This window comes from Phragmites australis, chromosome 23 (genome assembly GCF_958298935.1).
Source record: "Phragmites australis chromosome 23, lpPhrAust1.1, whole genome shotgun sequence".
Classification (NCBI taxonomy): domain Eukaryota; kingdom Viridiplantae; phylum Streptophyta; class Magnoliopsida; order Poales; family Poaceae; genus Phragmites; species Phragmites australis.
Window position 1 is genome coordinate 14524457 of NC_084943.1, and position 24564 is coordinate 14549020.

The following is a 24564-nucleotide window of genomic DNA, read 5'->3' on the forward strand; positions in this document are numbered from 1 at the left end:
TGGAATCAGCACCGATCTCGTCGTCTCCTATCCTCCGATGGCTTCTCTAGCCCCGGAGGAGGAGGGGATCGGCTAGATCGGCGTTTGACATAGTTGGTAGGGTAGGTTGTGATTCTTAGGTTTAGTTTTAGATGCTTTAGGTCTCCGTAGGTTAGTAGTTCTAGTTTCCTGTATGGAGTAGTCAATGGAGGCTCCCTGCTGGCTTTCGGTCCTCCGTGGTGTGTCCAGCGAGGTTGTTAGTGTCTCCGGTAGCTGTTTCGGGAGGTATGTGTGTGATAGTTTATTGTTTGTGAAAGGAGGAAGGGGGATTTTGTTGATCCCCTTTTTTGTGTGTGCGTCTGGGGTCGCTGGGTTCCGATTCGGCGACGCCTAGGTTGGGATCTGGGCCTCCATCTTCGATGGCATTGGATATGGCAGTGCTGTGGTTGCTTCCTTTGTTTCTTTCATCTGGGAGATAGCCGATTGGCTTTCATCGATTTAGATATGTCTTGGAAGTTCTAGGGCGTTGGATGTTGCGGCTTTACCCAGGTTTGGAGCTCCCTTCGATGGAGCAAGAGGATTGGGCTCGGTTTGCTTCTGTGCGACGGAAGGAATCTGAGTCAACGGAGAAGATGAAAAGGATTCACAGGGGTTTTTCTGTAATTTTACTTTTCTCCAGGGTCTTTTATGTTTTTGGATGTTCTGGGCTGATAATTTAATATAATCCCCTTTCGCAAAAAAAAAAAGTAAGCGTGACCTGGCTACTTTTGCTGCGGGAGATTTTTTTCGTGTTGCTTGAAGGACAATTTTGATGACCGTACACAAAACGTGTTCAGGACTACTATTTTTGCTACCTAACCCGGAGGAGGCTCAGCATAATTTCTCAGGAAGAAAGGTCAACTCTGGGACACCGGGTCATGGTTTTGGCGGGAGTTAAAACAAGCGGGCTGAGCTTATTGGGCTTTCGCCATGTCTCCGAGCGCCGGTGGCCGGCCTTCATCCCCTCCTCCTGCCTCCGCAAAAGGAAGAGTTTTTTTTTTTTTATATTTTCTAACTTAAATAATTAAATAAATATACTTCAGATGAAAAAATTTACAATAATAAACGTCTACTGCCCTCTGAAAGAACTGCTCTCTCAGAAGGTGGTAAGCATAGCATAGTGGTATGGCCAGGTCTTACCGCCCTCTTATTACTACACGTGCGAGAGGAGGTTATGGGTTCAAGGCCCACGGAACTTTGATTGAAAAACAGTTTGAAAAGTGGCATGGTTTATGGGGCATATGCGAGGTACCCTGTATTAGGATGGCTCAGATGAAAAATATTTTTTTGGCTTTTTTTAATCCAAAAATACGAAAAATATTCATAAATTATAAGTGACGAGTCACTATTACGACATGTAATATATGACATTATAAGTGACGAATTACAGTTATAATTCATCATCTATAATCTTATAAGTGACGGATCATGTCCTATTACTTATGATGATTCATCAATAACACGTTTGGAATAATGGGTGCGTAACCTATTACTAATGTCGGTTATCACGGGTCACTTAAACCCTTATTTCACGTAGTGTCTATGCCATGTGGCACACTTAAACGTTCTGATCTTGGTGCCTAATCATGCTAATGAGGGAGATTTGGACCTCAAATGGCACACCTAATAAGTTTAGGGACTTAAAACTGCATTTTAAATGCTTATGGATTGTGTACGACAAGTTTAAAGATAGCTGGTGTATTTTACTCGTATAACAATATTGAAAGACGAGTTGAATACTGACGCCATGCAGAAACCGCTCACCAATGCAAATTCGTTAATGAATTAAGTCTTCAGGGACCAACAGTGTTTAATCACATGTCAATGTCTTCAGGAACTGATGAAATTGGTGTGAGAGGATCATATCATCAAGCAGGATACAAACCGGATGCGGAGACACTTCGCATCACACTGAGCATGCTATTTTAACCTCTATCAGACCGAACAACCCATTTCCCTTTATTGATTTTGGAATTGAGGAGATTTAGAACTGGAAATCTGGAATTAGGAACCAACAAATTCATGCAAGATATGAAATATGTGTTTATGACTTACGCGTTAAGCATTATAACGTACACCCTTTGGTACAACTTTCTAGATCCTTTTTCTGTGAAGTCCTTTTCAAGCATTTTCTTTTGTGATATGGCCGCTTCGCCCAGAAACGTACTCGACTAACTTTTTCACATATTAGAAAATTCTTTTCAAAACTTCTTTATTGCTGTCAAATAAGTAAAAAATTATAAGAACTAACTTATACTTCTAGATAACAGCAAAGATCATGGAAATCTCGGAACCGGTTCCTCCGACGGCAGGGAGAAAAGGCATGAATAAACAGTCAAAGGAACAGTATTCTATGAGAGGGTGTACATTAAGCGTAGCAGAACACTGTAGCACGCCTACTGTTCATGAAAATAACCTAGGAAATCATCATGAGGCTGCCAATGGCGAGGACATGTGTCACCACTGTTGCCATGAGTCCATAACCACGACCTCCTTCCTCCGCGCTAATACTAACGGGTAGCGAGAGGGTAACGGAGAACTAAAATCGAAGACCACTTGGTGTGGACGATGGCATTGACCTTGTCTTGGGATTGCATTGCAAGACAACAAGGGGGCTCATGATATGGTTTGGGGAGAAGCAAAGGGTAAAGGGGGTCAGTTGGCATGGATGCCCATCTCTTTGGTAGTTGGTGCTGTAGCTGTCGTCCAATTTTCAGAGAAGATGGCATTGCTGTTTTTTTCAATAATTTGAAATTTCCTTGCACTTGCGAATCGCTTTTTTTCCTGCGCCAATGCGACCATAGAAGCAGTCCTGCATGCTCCTTTAGGCAGCTCCAATAGTTCTCTTTAATTGCTATTTTTTATTTCTCTAAACACACTCTTCAAATAATTCTATTCTTAATTCTTTATACTCATAATACTTAGAGCTATTTTTTATTTTCTCTCATTTAAAAACTAGCTTTTTAAGATTTCTCTCTATATAAACAAGATTTCCCTCCACATTAACTTTATCTCTACTCCCACTAACTTCTTTTCTCTATATATATATCACAACAATAAAAACTAGATGCTATCTATAACTAATTATCATAAATAAAGCAAATGACAGTGAACTCCCGTCACTGTCGTCCCGTCGTTCAAGTTGACTTGGACACCGTGTTGAACAGCTCAAACCTGTTGGAACGCAGGTATTGAAGTGTACTACCTGCCTACCTATGTACCCAGCTAAGCCACAGTTCCTTCATCGTTAGCTATGGCTCCACAGCGCTTCCTCCTCCTCACCGTCGTCTTGTGGTTCGCCGGGGCCGCAGTACTTGTGATTGGCCAGCCCTACGTGCCATTAGGGCCCTACTGCTCGACCACGGGCAACTTCACCACCGCGAGCCACTACGTACCAGGTGAACCTAGTAAAGCTCACGGGCGACCTCCCGTCGGGAGCCATCGCCAACCGTGGCTTTGACAACGGCACGTCTGGCGAGTTGCCCGACAAAGTATTTGGCCTCACCGTGTGCTACGCCGACCGTAACTGGCCGCAGGAGTGCATCCGATCTGCCCGTTCAGCCGGGAGGTGAGACCTAGCTACTGCAAAATAGACAAACAGTATCAGTTTTAAAATCTTATTGGTATCGATTTTAATCTGATACTGATTATTCAGTAATGATAGTTTATGACTACCAATACAGGATATGAAATCGGCACTGAAAATAACTATCAATGCCGGTTTGTGGATCGAATCAGAATTAACAGTACACATATCACTGCCAGTTTGTTTTACCAACCAGCACTGATAGGTATTTCCCGCTATTTTTAAAATGTGGTGATTGCCACTAATTTCGTGGCATTTTCAAATTTTGACGGTTGCTGGCAATAGTATACGGTATATTTATGGACACTCACATATAAATTTAATTTACGAGACGTCGAGTTTTATCGTAGCATATACATAAGCACATATAAATTTCATTTCTAAAACATCAAGTCTCGTTACAGTATATATACATCGCATACATGTGAGATTTTATTAGAAAATGAAAAAGAGTTTAAGGTTTCTTGCTAATCGAAGGTTTTGAACTCTGTTTTTTCTAGTTGGATGAAGGTAACGAGAGAGGAGCCAAATTCATGGAACTCGCCGGTTGGACTGATGACTTGATCATTAATGAACCCGACAAATTGTTCTTGAACTGCGACGATTTTAATAGCCATGAGTCGATCTTTGGACAGCGCGAGAAGCTGCAATTTCAACAATTGAAGAAATCAATCCTTATGAACAGTGTCGGACATGAAAATTAGTCAGCAAGATGTATGTCATATACCTCAACATTGACCATGTGGTACGACGCGTCTCCGTTGAATCCATGCATGAATTACATTATATAAAAATCACATAAATTATTACCTGGGCTCTGCTTCCTACAAGGAAAGTCATGTCGAATAATCCATTCTTTCGCGAATGGCCAATGTTGGACACTCTGCATGCGTGTGATTATTACCGTAAGTAGATTTAGATTCAATCTAATCAAATATTATAAGAGCAATAACGAAATGGTCGGGTTTTATCTTTATAGCAAGTCAATGACGAGTTGGTAGGTTTCTTTTGGATTATTCTGTGAGTCGAAAACAACGATCTTGCTGATGTCTGGCTGGATGACAAGAAGGATCCAGTGATAAATGCACATAGGTCACCATAGGTTAGTTGATCTTAATTTCTAACTATGTATTGCTCAAAAAGAGTAGAATATTCATGAAGGGAACACATACCTAAAGTGGTAGGGCAAAAGTATGTATTTCTTCAATTGTAGTTCTAGAATACGCTTCAATGCATAGTGCTTGGTTCCTTTTGGATCAGATTGCATCATTGTCGGGTTTACATGATGTGGGTCGATGAATTCCACATGGTCGATGCCCTCTGTCCTACATCTTTATATCTCCGTTCTACATAAGGAATAAGTTAAGACATTCAATCCAATGATATATGAATATATACTGTAAATTATATGTATACGACATTTACAGAGTCCAACAACTCAAGATAGACATGTCGAGGGCATCTTGCTGGTACAGTCAATACATTTTCTCAAATAATATATAAATAGAGCCGTCCCCGTGGAGGAAATCTCGATCCTTGTATCTGGCCTCGAACATTTCTCTACCATCCCGTGACTCCTTCATGTACAACGTATGTAATTTTCGAAGTTTAAAGGTCAATTTGTCCCACACGTTTGGCGCGACCAAGAGTTCGCCCAACTTAAATTGCCATCTCTCGGCTGATTTTGGTGCCAGGGACTCGCCTAGAAATTACTTTTTTGTCATTTTAGCATCTTCAAGAAATCTTTCTAAATTCTGTTCTTGTCGTATCTGTTCGATAGAAGACTCTTTCAAGTATTTCTTGCTTTTGATGCACGCATAGTCTGATTTACTCTTATGCTCAACAGGTTTGGCCATCTTCAAGAAAAACTTCTGTGTTTCTGCACAAATTAGTTTTTTCTTCTCAGGCTCTGGCTTCTGAAAGAATTTCTTGACACTGGCATCCACTATCACTCTGATTTCTTCTGGTGTTTGTTCATAAGGCAACTTCTCAGGTGCTGCCTTCTTAGGTGCCCTTTGCTTCTGGAATGAAGCCGACTTCTAAGATGAACTCAAATTCTTAGACTGTGCAGCTATTGTCAACTTCGGAGGGGGAGGAGTTGCCTCTCTTGGTGGCACTGGTGCTGACTTCTGAGAGGGAGGAGTTGGCTCCCTTGGTGGCAACTTCGGAGTGGGAGGAGTTGTCTCTATTCTAGGTGACGGTGGCGGTGACCGTGGAGGAGTCAGAGAAATTCTGTGTCGTGGGTTCGACTCCACATCAGACAACTCATCGGTCTCATCTTCAACCACTATGTAGCGCTTGGGCCACAGAACGAAGCCACCCACATTTGATCCGAGCCTCTTGGAACCCATCTCTCTAGGGTAATCCATGTCAATCTTACGGTACGGCCTTAGCACGGAGTCCATGTGGATCTTAGCATATCCCCACGGTATCGAAAGATCGTTGAAGAGAGCTCCTTCCACACATTGGTTGACCTACCCCATAGCCACCGTAGTAGTAATGTTCAAGGTGGACACGACAAGCTTGCACACTTTGCTTTTTGTGATGTCATCCATGGGGTAATGGGCCAATTCTTTTTCTGCAAACCCCGCAAACGTGCCGCACAACATTTTCTTCACCTTGCTGCTGCCTGTTTACTTGCTGAAGTGCTTCTTTGATTTTTGCGTCTGTCATTTGACGCTCTTGTACAAGTTCTTATCATACTACAGCCAGCAGTTCTTCCAGTTCTTCTCTCCTTCTCTTCTGACTCCTGCAACTTTCGGCGACTTCTAGGAATCCCCCTATCCAAGGCACCACACCCTTGCCTCTGGTGCATCCTGGGTGCCCTTTGGTTCCCAAAGCCAAGGTTAGTTGGTCTTTCTCCCTTTCTGGCCTGAAAGAGCCTTGCGATGACTGGGCGTGGGCATCTGCAATTCTTTGTGTCACTTCCTGTTCTCTGTTGCTTTTGAAGTTTAGGCTGCCATCTGCTGACAAAGTCACCCCTCTCGCGTACAGATAGTGCTTCGCTCGTTCAATCCAGTCGGCTGTCTGAGGTATGGCACCACTATGGGTTACTTGTTCTTCCATCTCTGCCCACTCGTTGTATTTCCTCACGTACCCACGCGAGCCAGTTCTGTGGGGGTACACGTTCTTGTGGGAGTTGGCCTTGTTTACCTCACTTAGTCATTGAGCTTCCTCTGTCCCCCTGTGCTTTACGAAATTGTTCCAAAATAGTTCCACCATCGGATAATCATCCCATTTCGGTGTCCGGCCCACCAAGTAATAATTTCTCCACGGCTTACCCTTGAAATTCTTGAATGCGATAGCCATTGTTGATAGGGCACGACTTTTCGCTTTGACCATGTTGCATCCTTCAGGGTATTCAAACTTTGCCACCAACTTGCCCCACATAAGATCCTTGATATTATCGGGAACCACCCACATGTCATCTCGTCTGCCTCTCCAGCTTCTATATGTGATTGCAACATGGTTCCTCACTAGACAACCGATTGCTGTTTTGAACGGCCCCAGAACAACTTTAGGTCTCGTCCCCGACCGAATTGACCTCCATGATGATTGTCATGTCCCAAATTCTTAATCACGCAATTAAGCATAATCATATTTTTTAAGTATTATGTTTAATTTTACGTAATTATAATTCAGAATACTAATGCAATTCGTTGAAATCATTTGGATGAGGGAAAGAAATCTAGAAGAGAAAAAGGACTGAATTCGCAGCGAAAATGGACCCTTTTCACTTACCTATGGGCCCCACATGTGGCCCCACCCTCCAACTACTCAAATGGGTAGCCCACCTACCCTCTCTCTCTCTCTCTCTCCCACCTGCTCCCTCACTCCCACACGTGCAGCAGCAGCTGCAGCTCCCTCTCCCACTCAAGCTCTCACTCCCTCTCTCCATTTTCTTCCAAAATCCGAAGGATTGAAGGTATGTATGTAGTACCATTGCATTCTAGAGCTCATAAGCTACTCATCCATCCAATTCATTTTTATTTTCTCGAAAGATTCGAGCCGGATTTGATGTCTTTTGGTGTTCTTGGTTGAAGCCCAAGGAACACCGGAGTTCTTCGATTTCCCTCGATTTTCTCCACTCCTCAACAGTCACCCAACTCCACCAGCATCTTTAGTAAGTCTCTTAGGCTCCCTGTGGTAAGAATTCATGGTTTGGTTGATCGATTTTAAGTTTTAGCAATGTTCATGAGTTTTTGAGGTTTTGGACCAAAATGAAGATTTAGATGAGTTTTGAGCTAGGAATCGAGTTACTAGGTTGATGAATGAATTCTAGACTCCATAAACCATCCCAAACATGTTTCACTTTAGTTTGGAAAAGATCACATTTCGATTTGGCAAGTTTTTCCCCAAATCAGGAGAGTTCTAGGAAGTGCGGAGTATTCGCATAAAAGTGCAGATAGTACGCACATGTGCGGAGGTTCCGCACCAAAGTGTGGAGGGTCTGCACTTTCTGGAAAAATGGTATTTTGAATAGTATTCAAGATTTTCTTAGAGTTAAGCTGCAAAGTTAGTCTAGAACCTTTGGTACGGTATATGTGTAGGTGTATGTAGCATAGATTCAAGTTTGGAGTTGAATCAATCGATGAATCATCGAAAAACACATTTTCAGCCAGGTCCGGAGTGTTCGGACAAAAGTCCGGAGGGTCGCACATGTCCGGAGTATCCGGAGAAAAGTTCGGATAGTCCAGAATTTGCTTGAGTTGCGCAAATATCCGGATGATCCGCATAATTTTGCGGATAGTCCGCATATGTCCGGAGGTTCCGGAGATTTCTTCGGAGGTTCCGCACTTTCAGCCATTTTCAAATTGGTTTGAGTCCCAATTTTGTTCTAGCTCGCATGTTTGCACTTTTAACATGTTTTGCGCATCCAATGACATGCATTGTTTCATTTCATCCATACTCATGGCATTGCACGTGTTATTCTTTTTAGAGAACGTTGAGCCGGTGCTCTAGGAGAGCGAAGGAGATTTTGGGCAGCCACCTGAACAGCAAGGCCAGCAACTAAGCATATTGATCCCTCTTGTATAATTGGATAAGTCTAAAATTGATGAAATGTGCTTATGTATGTATGCATGTTTAGTGACTCAGTGTCGGGTACCAATGGGTAGAACCTATGCCGATTGAATTCTTCTATTTTGAATACTTGTGTATTTACATTCCTTGTAGCCTTGAGGTGTTGTCAATGTCTAGACACGAGTTTGACTTATATGGTTAGCCATGCTTAGGTCATTCGGTAGAAGTCGAACGACGGCGTGTTCCGTTGTTCGCGAGCATAGGACCTTCTTATGGTCACATACACTTGTTGAGGTTGAGATGGTTGTATAAGTGGTGAGTATGGGACGAGATGTGGGCGGTGCTAGGATGGTGTTTTGTCCTGCCCGGATGTGAAGTTCCCCTGGGTAGGCCGGTAGAGGAAGACCAGACACCGTAGACCACTTGCATCATTTAAGGCCGATCGTCGGGGTAGTTGGCTTTAGCACTTACCTTACTCACCACATGCCAATCTAATGGTAAGGTGAGCCGAATACCTTCGCAGCTATGGCTTTGTGGGGCCTGAACATCGACGTTGTGAGCGGGCGGGCTTATGAATTTTCCTGTCAATATGTATGAATCTGCTATATTATACCCCTAAGTATAACATATGTGGTTATGATGCTTGATGGGGTGAGATGCATTTGAGAAAGATACGTGTAGTTCAGAAGCGAACACCCTTTAATGTTTCATTGCTTATTTTGCATCATGCCTTTGGACATGCATTTTCATCAATATATAATATACGGATCCAAGTAAGCGAGATCCGGCATAGCAAAATAGTATTAGATGGAGTTCGATTTTTCACCTATGTCGGGAATTAACCTTCGCCTCTCTTTCTTCTCATCGTCATAACAGGATGAGAACTTGTGACAGTTTGGGAGATCTTTCCGAGGGTTCTAATGAGAACAAGCTTCCGCCACCTCCACCACCGAGCATGGCGGAAGTGCTCATGCGAATTGAGCAGAACCGCCAGATGAATCAGACGATCCTTGGGGCTCTCGTGCGCAACACGGCCCCTCATGGAGGATGTGGAGCCGGGTGCCGAGATGATTTCTCAGATTTCCTGAGGACTTAGCGGTCGATTTTCTCGCAGGCTGAGGATCCTCTAGACGCCGACCACTGGCTCCAGACGATCGAGTAGAAGCTCGCCCTCCTTATATGCGAAGACCATGAGAGGGCACCCTTCGCCGCTCATCAGCTTCAAGGTCCGGCGAGCGCGTGGTGGTCCAACTACTTTGCCATGCACCCCGCCAATCATCGGGTGTCTTGGGCGGAGTTCCGCCAGGCATTCCAGGATTTCCACATTCCCAAGGGTCTTATGGAGATCAAGCGATGGGAGTTCATGGACCTCAAGCAGGGAGGCCGATCGGTGATGGAATATGTGCAGGTGTTCAACCACCTTGCACAATATGCTCAAGATGAAGTGAGCATCGATGAGCAAAATAATACAGCTTCGTTAACGGTCTCAATTCGAAGATGCAAGACCGGTTGTTGGCGCATGAGTTCGCCAATTTCAACAAACTTGTGAGCACCTCGCTCACGCTAGAGTTCAAGCTCAAGAAGTACCAGGAGGAGAAGAAGCACAAGAGGGGTCCCTCGCCTTCCATGGGTGGGAGCTCTCAATGTGCCCGCACTGAGAGTCAGCCTCCACCATCTCACATGTTAGCACCGACTGATCTACAACCAATGTGGTTAGTGCAGGGTCCGTCCTTCTCCGCTCCATAAGGATAACCTACAAAACCTGTCCGCTCCCAAGTGAGCGTGACAGGTGGTCCCGGTGGCCCGTGCTACAATTGCGATCGTGTTGGCCACTACGCTAGGGATTGCCCCTGCCCGAGGCCAGGAGCCACGGTGACAGCCCCAAGGCCACCATCGGCTTAGTCTGCGCCACAGTCCTCTCAAGAGACCCACGTCCCCATGCGTGGCCGAGCACGCCACACCAACGTCAACGAGGTTCAGGAGGGTGATACCGTCCTCATGGGTACGTTGAGTATGAGTTTCAATTCTGTCGTCATCCTGCATTGGTTCTGTTTGATTCTGGGGCCTCTCACTCCTTCATAGCTACGAGATATACCTGTCGGCACGGACTGAAAGTCAGTGCCACCACTTCACCGTATGTCATCGATGCACCTGGGGCCAAGATTCTAGTGAGTCAGTGTGTGCCCAGAGCATCGGTCATTATCAATGAGACGTATTTTGGTGCAAACTTACTGGTGATGGACTCAAAGGGGATAGATGTCATTTTGGGAATGAACTGGCTCACCAAAAATGAAGCTATTATGGATTGTGCTCAGCGGAAAGTTACTCTAAGTGGTCCGTCCGGCACCCGAATTCAATTGAAGCTTGAGCGTGTCAAATCTTGTCTCTTTGCCTTGAAGGCTGTCCCTACCGTAGACATGATGAGTATTTCTGTGGTGTGGAAATTCCCGGATGTCTTTCCAGATGAGTTACCAGGAATGCCACCTGACCGAGTAGTCGAGTTCTCTATTGATCTCATGCCCAGAACGGCGCCAGTCTCGAAAAGGTCGTATCGGATGCCACCTAATGAATTAGCAGAACTGAAGAAGTAGTTGAAGGAGTTGCTGGAGAAGGGGTTCATTCGTCCGAGCTTCTCGCCTTGGGGATGCTTGGGGCACTCTTTGTGAAGAAGAAGGATGGTACCCTACGGATGTGTGTTGATTACCGTCCGTTGAATGAGGTCACTATCAAGAACAAATATCCTCTCTCTAGGATTGATATTCTATTTGATCAATTGACTGGAGCCCGGGTTTTCTCGAAGATTGACTTAAGACTAGGCTATCATCAGATCAAAGTCCGACTAGAGGATATTTCGAAGATGACTTTCTCGACTCGCTATGGCCTGTATGAATTCACCGTCATGTCCTTTGGATTGACGAATGCGCAGGCATTCTTCGTGTACTTGATGAACACGGTGTTCATGGAGGAATTGGATAAGTTTGTCATGGTTTTCATTGACGACATTCTTATATACTCCAAGACTGATGCAGAGCATGTAGAGCACCTCCGTATTGTTCTTGGCCGATTCAGAGGCCATCAACTTTATGCCAAGTTCAGCAAATGCGAGTTTTGGCTCAGGGAGGTGGCTTTTCTAGGTCATGTTTTGTCAGAGAATGGTGTTGCAGTTGACCCGAGCAAAGTGCAGGATGTGCTCAATTGGGTGCAGCCCAAGAATGTCACTGACATCCGGAGTTTTCTCGGAATTGCGGGCTATTACCACCGGTTCATCGAGAACTTCTCCAAAATTTGCCAAGCCAATGGCCGAATTGTTGAAGCAGGGCAACCAGTTCAAGTGGTCAAGTGAGGGCGAGTCTGCCTTTTAGACCTTGAAGAAGCTGCTCACGACTGCTCCCATTCTCGCTCAGCCTGATGTGGACAAGGGCTTTGATGTCTATTGTGATGCTTCTCACATGGGCCTCGGCTGCGTTCTTATGCAAGAAGGCCGGGTTGTAGCTTATGCCTCACATCAGTTGAAGCGCCATGAGGAGAATTATCCGATGGATGACTTAGAGCTTGCTACTGTCGTGCACGCTCTGAAGATTTGACGTCATTACTTGCTGGGAAACTTGTGCCATATCTACACGGATCATAAAAACCTCAAGTACATCTTCACACAGGTGGATCTGAATATGAGGCAGCGAAGGTGGCTCAAACTGATCAAGGATTATGAGCTAGAGGTGCACTACCACCCCGGCAAGGCGAATGTGGTTGCCGATGCCTTGAGCCGGAAAGCTCATTGCCATTGTCTTAGGGTCGAGCCCGAAAATTCCACACTTTATGATGAGTTCCACTAGCTTGGGCTCAAGATGGTCACGGATGGATTCATTGCCAACCTAGAGATCAAGTCCACTCTTTTGGATGAGATCAAGGCAGCTCAGAAGGATGACAAAGGCATGGCCCGAATCAGAGATAAGATGAAGATCGGTCAGGCCTTATGCTTTTCTGAAGATGAGTAGGGCATTCTGTGGTTTGGGAACCGTCTCATGGTTCCGAAGGTTGAGGCTTTGAGGAAGAAGATTCTTGATGAGGCTCATGATTCATTGCTCTCTATTCATCCAGGAATCACAAAAATGTATCAAGACCTCAAGTCGAGATTTTGGTGGACTTGCATGAAGCGAGAAATCGCTCGGTATGTCTCCGAGTGTGATGTCTGCCGAAGGGTAAAGGCCGAGCACCTCAAGCTAGTCGGTACGCTTCAGCCTTTGCCCATTCCTTCCTAGAAGTGGGAGGAAATTGGAATGGATTTTATTACCGACTTGCCAAAGACCTTGAATGGGCATGACTCTATATGGGTGATTGTGGACCGATTGACGAAGTCCGCTCATTTCTTGCCCATCAAGACCACATTTTTGGCCAAGCAATATGCGGAGTTGTACCTCACTAGGATAGTTTGCCTTCATGGTATTCCGAAGAAGATTTTCTCCGATCGAGGCACGCAGTTCACTTCTCATTTCTAGAGGAGCTTCCAAGAGGCTTTGGAAACCGAGCTTTTTCACAGCACAACATATCATCCTCAGATAGACGATCAAACTGGGTGGGTGAATCAGATTCTTGAAGATATGCTCTGTGTGTGTGTTCTCACTTATGGGAAGAGGTGGGACCTATGCTTGCCATTTGCGGAATTCTCCTACAATAATAGCTTTCAAGCGAGCATCGAGATGTCACCGTTTGAAGCTCTCTATGACCGAAGATGCCGAACGCCGTTGAAGTGGTCCAAATCCGGTGAATGGTCTTTTCTAGGTGCGGATTGGTTAAGGAAGCGGTAGATCATGTTCTGAATATCCGTAAGAGTATTCTCACAGCTCAATCCCGGCAAAAGAGCTATGCGGATCGTCGCCGCCGAGACCTCGAGTTCGCAATTGGAGATCATGTGTATCTCAAGGTTTCACCGCTCAAGCGTGTTCGTCGATTCCAAGTCCGAGGCAAGTTAGCGCCTCGATACGTGGGACCATTCTAGATTGTTGCTCGACGTGGAGAGGTGGCATATCAACTGGACTTGCCTCCGTCCCTCTCTGTCGTGCATAACGTCTTTCACGTGTCGCAACTGAAGAAATGCCTCCCGAGTTCCAACCGAGGTCATTAATGTTGCACCTCAGGAGTTGCAGCCGAATTTGTTATATTGTGAGAGACCGATAAGGATTTTTGGGTGAAGCCGAGCACAAGACGCGGCGAAGTTCCATCAAATTCATCAAAGTCCAATGGAGCAACCACTCGGAAGACGAGGCAACTTGGGAGTGTGAGGATAAGATCCGCTCCAAGTATCTCGAGCTCTTTGAAGGCTTGGAAAAGCTGTTGTAAATTTTGCACAGTTGGAACATTTCGCATGTATGTGTTCATTGCCTTGTTGAATGGAAATGTGCATTGGATACATCGCACTCTTCCCCGACTCGTGCCGGATCTCGGGGCGAGATTCCTTTTACGAGGGGGGGGGGAGGTTTGTCACGTCCCAAATTCTTAATCACACAATTAAGCATAATAATGCTTTTTAAGTATTATGTTTAATTTTGCATAATTATAATTCGGAATACTAATGCAATTTGTTGAAATCATTTGGATGAGGGAAAGAAATCCGGAAGAGAAAAGGATTAAATTCGCAGCAAAAATTGACCCTTTTCACTTACCTGTGGGCCCCACATGTGGCCCCACCCTCCAACTACTCAAATGGGTAGCCCACCTACCCTCTCTCTCTCTCTCTCCCACCTGCTCCCTCACTCCCACACGTGCAGCAGCAGCTGCAGCTCCCCCTCCCACTCAAGCTCTCACTCCATCTCTCCATTTTCTTCCAAAATCCGAGCTCTAGAGAAGGACTGAAGGTATGCATGTGGTACCATTGCATTCTAGAGCTCATAAGCTACTCATCCATCCAATTCATTTTCATTTTCTCGAAACATTCGAGTCAAATTTGATGTCTTTTGGTGTTCTTGGTTGAAGCACAAAGAACACCGGAGTTCTTCGATTTCCCTCCATTTCCTCCACTCCTCAACGGTCACCCAACTCCACAAGCATCTTGAGTATGTCTCTTAGGCTCCCCATGGCAAGAATTCGTGGTTTGGTTGATCGATTTCAAGTTTTAGCAAATTTCATGAGTTTTTGAGGTTTTGGACCAAAATGAAGATTTAGATGAGTTTTGAGCTAGGAATCGAGTTACTAGGTTGATGAATGAATTCTAGACTCCATAAACCATCCCAAATATGTTCCTCTTTAGTTTGGAAAATATCACATTTTGATTTGGCAAGTTTTTCCCCAAATCAGGAGAGTTCTGGGAAGTGCGGAGTTTCCGCATAAAAGTGCGGATAGTCTGCACATGTGCGGAGGTTCCGCACCAAAGTGTGGAGGGTTTGCACTTTCTGGAAAAATAGTATTTTGAATTGTATTCAAGATTTTCTTAGGGTTAAGCTGCAAAGTCAGTCTAAAACCTTTGGTATGGTATATGCACAGGTGTATGTAGCATAGATTCAAGTTTGGAGTTGAATCGATCGGCGAATCATCGAAAAACACATTTTTAGCCTGGTCCGGAGTGTCCAGATAGGGTCCGCACAAGTCCGGAGTAACCGGAGAAAAGTCCGGATAGTCCGGAGTTTGCCTGAGTTGCGCAAATGTCCAGATGTTCCGCATAATTTTGTGGATAGTCCGCATATGTCCGGAGGTTCTGGAGATTTCTCCTGAGGTTCTGCACTTTCAACCACTTTTCAAATTGGTTTGAGTCCCAATTTTGTTCTTGCTCGCACATTTGCACTTTTAACATGTTTTGGGCATCCTATGTCATGCATTGTTGCATTTCATCCATACTCATGGCATTGCACGTATTATTCTTTTTAGAGAACGTCGAGCCAGTGTTCCAGGAGAGCGAAGGAGATTTTGGGTAGCCACCTGAACAGCAAGGCAAACCACTAAGCATATTGATCCCTCTTGTGTAATTGGATAAGTCTAAAATTGATGAAATATGCTTATGTATGGATGCATGTTTAGTGACTCAGTGTCGCGTACCAATGGGTAGAACCTATGCCGATTGCATTCTTCTACTTTGAATACTTGTGTATTTACATTCCTTGTAGCCTTGAGGTGTTGTCAATGTCTAGACACGAGTTCGACTTATATGCTTAGCGATGCTTAGGTCATTCGGTAGAAGTCGAACGACGGCGCGTTCCATTGTTTGCGAGCATAGGACCTTCTTATGGTTACACACACTTGTTGAGGTTGAGATGGTTGTATAAGTGGTGAGTATGAGACGAGATGTGGGCGATGCTAGGATGGTGTTTTGTCCTGCCCGGATGTGGAGTTCCTCTGAGTAGGTCGGTAGAGGAAGACCGGATACCGTAGACTGCTTGCATCGTTTAAGGTCGATCGTATGGGTAGTTGGATTTAGCACTTACCTTACTCACCACATGCCGATCTAATGGTAAGGCGAGCCGAATACCTTCACAGCTGTGGCATTATGGGGCCTGAACATCGACGGTGTGAGCGGGTAGGCTTATAAGTGGTACTAGTTTACTCTGGGAGTAGTTCTAGTACCGCCACGCCGAGCGATGTATGCCGCACACGGTTGGAGCTGGTTGGGAAAGGTTGACACAGGTACCCCTTGTGTGCACTTTAGCAGGTGGCACAAGCTGTTTGGTCCCCGAGTCATGTGGGTGCAGGAGTATCCACTGCAGGGTGTATAAACAGTTTGAACTGCCGCGCTCTCGGTTATGAGCATGCTATTATTTCATTTGCACCCGGTCGTAGAGTTTTGAGTATGATTTGTGGTTCGGGATGTGGGAGATGGTGATGTGGGCACTTGTTACTTATTGATATACATGTTGTTACAGTTCAAACCGGCACTGATGCACGTATCAGTGTTGGTTCTCAACACTAATATGTTGAGTATCAGTGCCGGTTACTATTTAGAACTGGCATTGATAAATATTTTTTCCCTTGAAATATTCTTCTATGGTTAAATTCGACTAAAAACTTGAAAAATTCATAGAAAAATGATTAGGGTTGAGAAAAATATGAAACTAAATATGTTGAGTTTGTATTACTGTCGCTTACATGATAAAAATACTTTCATACATGAAATGTTCATTGAATTAATTTGTTAATTCCGTAATGAAATTATGAAATATCCATATAAAAGAACATGTGAAACCAATTATGTTAAACTTAGTTTTTCTTTCTCTTTAGATGAAAATTAACGTTAACCACTTATTCTTGGTTACCTTTGTGATTTTTAGCTCTTCATTTGATTTTCTCCTTTTAATCCAATTTGAATTCTAACCAATTCACATTTGCAATATTAGTGTCATAGTTGATTTTGTATATTTTAAATTTGTAATATTAATGAATACTTGCCTGCATGAAATGTGCACAATATAACGGAAATCGGGTTTTGTGTGAAATTGATGCACAATACTTGTAGTGTCAAAGTACATACAAAAAGTAATGAGTACTTGCATGTATGAAATGTGCATTAAATTTGAATTTTAACCAAATCAAACATACACAAACTTAATAGTTTAGATTTCCAACAAGAAAAAAATGTGGTGTCACTTAAGCATGATCGCCTGGTCTGACACTCAGATCTGAACTTTCAAAAAGTTACTCCTTATTACGGTCGCTAAATACATAAAAGCTACTTTCATTAAACGATTAATGCTTCATTAAACCAAATTTGTTCCGCATAATTTTGGGGATAGTCCGCATATGTCCGGAGGTTCTGGAGATTTCTCTGGAGGTTTTGCACTTTTAGCCACTTTTCAAATTGGTTTGAGTCCCAATTTTGTTCTAGCTCGCATGTTTGCACTTTTAACATGTTTTGCACATCCTATAGCATGCATTGTTGCATTTCATCCATACTCGTGGCATTGCACGTGTTATTCTTTTTAGAGAATGTTGAGCCGATGTTTCAGGAGAGCGAAGGAGATTTTGGGCAGCCACCTGAACAGCAAGGCAAGCAACTAAGCATATTGATCCCTCTTGTGTAATTGGATAAGTCTAAAATTGATGAAATGAGCTTATGTATGTATGCATGTTTGGTGACTCAGTGTCGGGTACCAATGGGTAGAACCTATGCCGATTGCATTCTTTTACTTTGAATACTTGTGTATTTACATTCCTTGTAGCCTTGAGGTGTTGTCAATGTCTAGACACGAGTTCGACTTAGGTCATTCGGTAGAAGTCGGATGACGGCGCGTTCCGTTGTTCGCGAGCATAGGACCTTATCCTACAGAATGCCTCTAATTGTAACTGGAAGTATCTGTATCATCATCACGTTACAATCATGAGACATCATGCCAACTAACTTCTTATCTTTCATGTTTACTAAGCTCCTGATGTTGGAGGAGTAATCAGTCGAAACATTGACATCACGCTGGCAACCACACAGGCGGATCTTCTCTTCCTTGCTCATAGTGTAGCAAGCTGTGAGAAGTTTGTTTTTACCGTTCTCTAATTGTATGTAATATAGGTTCTTCCTGAGGTTCATTTCTTCCAGGTCCAACTGTGCATTTAGTGTATCTTTTGTTTTGCCGGATATGTCTAATAAGGTACCAATCAAGTTATCAAACACATTCTTCTCCACGTGCATGATGTCGATTGCGTGTCGGACCATAAGATACTTCTAATAAGGCAGCAACCAAAACATTGATAACTTTTTCCAACATAGGAGCATGTTGTCCAGCTAGGATTTTTGTACTGCCTGGCCTCTTTCCAAGTACAACTCTAAGTGTCTTTAACATCTTAAATATCTGTTCTTCAGTGCGAATCTTCGGAACTTGACGATGCTCCACTATCCCGTCAAAAGCTCTTTTATTCTTGCGGTATGGGTGATTTGGACGAAGTAACCTACGGTGACCCATGAAGATCATTTTCCGATTGTTCGTCCACCACTACCCCCCCTGTTTCCTCCAAGCACTGAACACATCCATTGTACCCTTTTACACTCTGCCCTGATAGGTTAACAAGAGCGGGCCAATCTGAGATCGTTACGAACAGCATTACGCGCAGGGTGAAATTCTCACGCATGTACTCATTCCATACCCGTACGCCATCTTTCCACAATACAAGAAGATCTTCAACCAATAGTTTGAGGTACACATCAATATCGTTTCCTGGTTGATTCAGCCCACTAATTAGAAAAGGCATCATAAGGTACTTCCGCTTCAAGCACATCCAAGGTGGAAGGTTGTAGATATAGAGAATCATGGGCCAAGTTCTATGAGTACTTCTCGTGTCACCGAAAGGATTCATCCCATTCGTACTCAATCCAAACCTTATATTCCTCACTTCATCTCCGAATTCTTGTATTTTGAATCGAATCTCCTCAATTGCATGCCATCAGCAGGGTGTCTAAGCATTCTATCTTTCTTGCGCTGTTCAGCGTGCCATCGCATCAACTCAGCATTTGCCCTGTTAGCAAACAATAACTTCAAATAGGGGATTATAGGTAAATGCCAAACAACCTTAACGGGGGGTCTTTTCTGCTTTCTCTTCACCCCCACACCATCGCTCTCGATATCATCAACGTTGCGCTTGTACCGTGGTACATTGCAAACGCGACATGTTTCCAAGTCTGCATCCTCACCGCGAAACAACATGCAGTCGTTTCCACATGCATGTATTTTCTCTACTTCCAATCCCAACAGGTAGATAACTTGCTTGGCATGGTACGTATTTTCGGGCAATACGTTCCCCCTTGGAAGCAATTCCCTCAAGAATTCTAACAATTCATTGAAGCCATTATCAGCCCAACTATTGCTAGCCTTCATTTGCATCAGTGTCAGCACTACATGCAACTTGCTGTGCTCATCTTTACAGTCCGGGTAAACTGGTGTTTTAGAGTCCTCTACCATGCGCTGGAACTTTTGATGTTCTTTCATTGGTGAAGTCCCCCTCCCCATCGCGCAACATTTGCTCTTATCCATCTTCATTATTACCAACAAAAGTGTCCCCTCCATCATTCTCGACAAAAGTATCTTCAAATACTGATATATTGAAGTCTTCGTTAGCTTTCATATCATTGCTTATGTCTTCTTCGACTGTTGGTTGCCCTTCACGTCCAACGTCTTCAAGTTCACCATGCTTAGTACAACGGATATAGTCAGCCTTGAAACCCATTTGAATCAAGTGTGCATGGATCTGCTCTATATTTGAAAATTGCTTCTCGTTCTTGCAATCGACACACGGACAACATATGTAGTAATCTTCACGCTTCCTTTTTGACTTATTATACACTGCCGCAGCCCTCAGAAAATCCTCAACACCAATAAAGAACTCTGGCCCTCGATACTTATACATCCATGACCGGTTCATCGGTAAATCATTATAATTAAACACATTTAACTTATAATCATTAAACATTTGAAAATCTAGAACAAATTCATTGAATTACCTCGCATCTTGATTGGTCCCTATTTGAAAGCCCATCTCCTTCCGGTACTTGGGCCGGGTCCGGGGGACCCGCCTTCCAAAGGCTGCTGCATTCGATTGCGACCCGTGGGTGGACATGCATCCCTACAACACAGTATTATATCAATTGTGTTAAATTGACTACGTTAATTAATAAACAGAGAAAATCCACTGGATTATTATTTAAATTCAAGACTTTGAAAATATACGCAAGCCACATATAAAAAATTGGAGCTAGATTTTAGGGGCATTTTGCAAATACCTCCCTGATTTTTTATTCTTTGCAAGGATGGCAATCGAATGATAGTTCTAGTGTTTTTTTATAATTTTTTAATGGCAATAACGGTTCTAGTAGTGATAAATTTGCAATTATTCATAGATTTTAATATATGCACCCACATATATTTACATGTGACTATTAATCTACTCCTTAAATCATCTATAATGATAAAATATTGATCTTTTTTTAATTTATATCATAATGGAACTCTTGCTAATTCCAAAGTTTAACACCAAAGAACGACCATCTAAATTCAAATCTAGAGAAATATAGCAACTAAATCTAACTAAGAATTAAATGTAGATCATCTATATATATCTAACAATGATCAACTAAATCCGCAAACTTTTCATAAATTAGATCTCAATTGCATCTCTAAATCTAAAACTATAGAACAAGCACCAGGCATCAACCCTAGAGTAATCTACCAAGTAAATTTATCTAAAAAAAGAAATATAAAACATTATATTAAACTTAGAGTACTTGACTCGTCCAAATCTTGATTCCTTCAATAGCAGAGATGGCAAAAATGATGAACGACATTGTTCTGATAGATTTACGGTGGCTCTGATCGCGCTTAGGGGAGAAGGTGAGCTTTATGCTGTAGGGCCATATTAATATCGGTAAGTATATGGAACCGGTACTGATAGTGTCTATCAGTATTGGTTCTCAACTTCTCAGTGGCTGTTCACGAGTAAGAGTTTAAGAATCAGTACTGATACGTCAACAGTATCGGTTACTATTGAATAGACACTGATGAATCGGTATATATGTGATGTTTTATAGTAGTGCCTGCTACAACGCCTGCGTCCTCCAATACTCCAACGAGTCCTTCGTCTCCGTTGCCGACCTCACCGTGGGGACGCCTTCGTTAACGACATGGCCATCATGAACGCCACGCGGTGGAGGCTGATGACCCGGCTCGCGGGGCAGGCCGCCAGCGCCCCGCTGCGGCTGGCGAACGGGAGCGAGACGTACACAGAATCTCAGGGAAGCTCGCAGGTGATGTACGGGCTGGCGCAGTGCACGAGGGACCTGAACGCCAGCGAGTGCACCAAGTGCCTCACGAAGTTCGTCGCGGAGCTGTCGAGCTCGCGCCCGAACAACACCTACGGCACCGTCAAGGGCTACAGTGCTATGTGGCGTACAAGATCGGGGAAGACCTCGGCATCACCATTCCGCCTGCAATAGCAGCGCCGCCGCTGCCGCCGCCCGCTACGAATCTGCAGCCACCGTCTACCCCACCGCCTTCCCCAGCCCGGCCGGTGGCGCTGGTGGCCGGCGTCTCTATCCGTTCCGTGACCTTCGTCATCTGCGTCGGCCTCTCAGTATGGTTCCTGCTTCGCCGCCGCAGGCAGAAGGCAAGAGAGCATGAACTAGATGTGTTTGAGGACGAGCCGTTGGAAGAAGAGTTCAAGAATGGGATAGGGCCCAGGAGATTCCGCTGTAACGACCTGGCACTGGCAGTCGCCACCAGCTTCTTCTCCGACGGGGAGAAGCTCGGCGAAGGAGGCTTCGGGTCGGTCTACCAGGGGTACTTGATATGAACCTTCACGTCGCCATAAAAAAGGTGTCCAAGAGCTCCAAGCAGGGGGAGGAAGGAGTACGTTTCCGAGGTGAAGATCATAAGCCGTCTGAGGAATCGGAATCTCGTGCAGCTCATCGGCTGGTGCTATGGTGGCGGCGAGCTCTTGCTTGTCTACGAGTTCATGCCCAACGGGAGCCTTGACACTCGTATCCACAAAAAGAACAACATACTGTCATGGCCGCTCAGGTACTACACTACTCCCGTGCTCTGTTTTCTACCTGATCTGCCATCGTCCCTTGCTTCAATTTACAGTGATAAGTACAGTGTTTAGGCATGAGATCGTGCTCGGAATCGGTTGTGCACTTCTGTACCTACATCAGGACTGGGAGCAGTGCGTTCTGCACCGCGATATCAAGCAACGTTATGCTTGACGCCTCCTTCAACGCCAAGCTCGGCGACTTCGGGCTCGCGAGGCTCGTCGACCACGAAGGGGAGTCACACACCACGTCTACAGCTTCGGCGTCGTCGTCCTCGAGATTGCGTGCGGCCGGCGGCCAATCGTGGTGGTACAAGACACCGAAGAATACGCCACCATGCACCTGATGCAATGGGTCTGGGAATTTTACGGCCGTGGGTTGATCCTTGACGCTGCGGACGCGAGGTTGAACGGCGAATTCGACAGTGAAGAGATGGAGCGCGTGATGGTCACCGCGCTCTCGTGCCATGAGGCCCTCCATCAGGCAGGCGGTCAACGTGCTGCGGCTCGAGGCGCCATTGCCGAGCCTCCCTGCGAGGATGCTTATCGCGACGTTCACGCCACCGGTCGATCGCTTCCTATCTGGATCTGGGGGCGTGACCGGCAGCAGCGGACACCACACGGTCAAGCATCGCGACGGAGGCTTCGTCCTTATTGAGATGAAAAATGTACAGGAATTAAAAAAACGTTGATTATTTCTCGTATAGTTTTTAGATAATGGAAAGATTTCTAGTATAGTGGTTTATTTGTTGTAAACATTTATTACTCGTTAAAACTATTTTTATCGTGTTGGATGCATTATTATATTGGTATAAGATAAATCGCGCAATCCGTCGCTATGACAAGTCTTTACCACTATGAGCCCCACTAACAAGTCAAGTCAGCGTGGCCTGGAAACTTTTTGCTACGACTGCGAGAGATTTTCGGCGAGCATGGAGGAGAATTTTGATGATCGAAATCTCTATTTCTACTATTTAAAAATCTTTAACAAATTCCGTTCCACCCTGAGTTCCGGAGTCTCTCGTCCACCTCATCCTCTCTCACATAAGATCATCTTTAACTATATTCCCTTTATTTTGTTTTCTTCCCGATTCTCTTCCACATTTCTATTTCCTTTATTTTCTCTCATCTCTAACAGCTTCCCTTTGAGGGGAATTGTGACAGGAATGGAGAGAGAATTCTGTCCTGAAGAGAATGACTTTGGAAATTCCTTCATGAAAAAAACCGTGAAGGGAAACCGTTGGGGCACTGAAGGGAACGAAAATTCCTTCACGACGGGATTTTTGCCCCGACGGGAAACCTTGGGCATAGTCTAAGACCATCTCCAACCATATTCTCTTCATTTCGTTCCCTTCCTGATTCCCTTCCTCGTTCTCATTCCCTTTATTTCCTCTCATCTCCAACAGCTTCCCTTTAAGGGGAATCGCGAAAGGAGAGATAATCCCGTCCTGGAGGGAATGACCTTGGGAATCCCTTCGTGACGGGAACCGTGAAGGGAAACCGTTGGAGCGCTGAAGGAAACGAAAATCCCATCGTGAAGGGATTCTGGACCCTGAAGGGAAACCGTTGGAGATGGCCACAGGTGAGTCCCTTGTGCAATCACGTCTCCTCCCCCGCTCTCCCTCCGACTCCCCTTCCCCGACCCCACCCACGCCTCTGCCCTCCAGACTCCCGAGCTGCCACCTCGTCCTCCTCCTTCCCGAGCTATGCCAGCGACACCACCCTGGCTATCCCTCTGCTCCCCCCTTCTCCGAGCAACCAAACACATCTGACCATCTCCCCAGCAGCCAACACCCTAGCCCCTGCATGTTCCCTCGGCCCCCAGCACGCACCATGTAGCACCTGCATCTGAGCATCTCTGTCGTCGGCCCTCCGCCGTCCGCCGAGGGGCCAACCCGCCGTCACCAGGTCGCCTCATAAAATGGATCTAGATCTAGGAGGTAGGTTTATCGCTGGCACCGAGGACGAAGCTCTCCGTCAGTGTCAAGCGTGGCCGCATGCCCTCATGGGGCGTCTCCGCGTCGGTCCATCCCCGTCCGCTGTCCTGCGTGACGCGGGGTCAGTGCGTCGCCAACGCCCAATGCCAATCTCCCGTCCCCGTCCAGCTATGAGGGCCGTCCGCCGTCCTCCACCTCCACGGATCCACTTCTCCTATTTTTCTGGACATAGTTGTGGCTATCCAATGTTGCAGAACATCCTACTCTCTTCTCCAAATAGCAATGCGATCCTCAAGATATCTGATTTTTGCCTCGCAAGGTGCAATTCTAACCACATTAGGCATCTACTAATTGACACATGTTAATCAAATCAAGTGTATCAACAATGATAGCAAAAATTGACAACAATGTGGAACTTCTGGTGTGGATACATTGTGATAGTCGTAAAAGTATAAGGCAATTAGGGTTTTCAACAAGGAGAGATTCAAATATGAGATATGTTGTTACTTGCTG

The 24564-nt window shown here is 44.9% G+C and overlaps 1 pseudogene; it reads left to right on the plus strand.

Annotated features, from left to right (window-relative positions):
* Positions 1-3271: 3271 nt before the first annotated feature.
* Positions 3272-22777, plus strand: LOC133905999 (L-type lectin-domain containing receptor kinase IX.1-like; annotated as a pseudogene).
* Positions 22778-24564: the final 1787 nt, after the last annotated feature.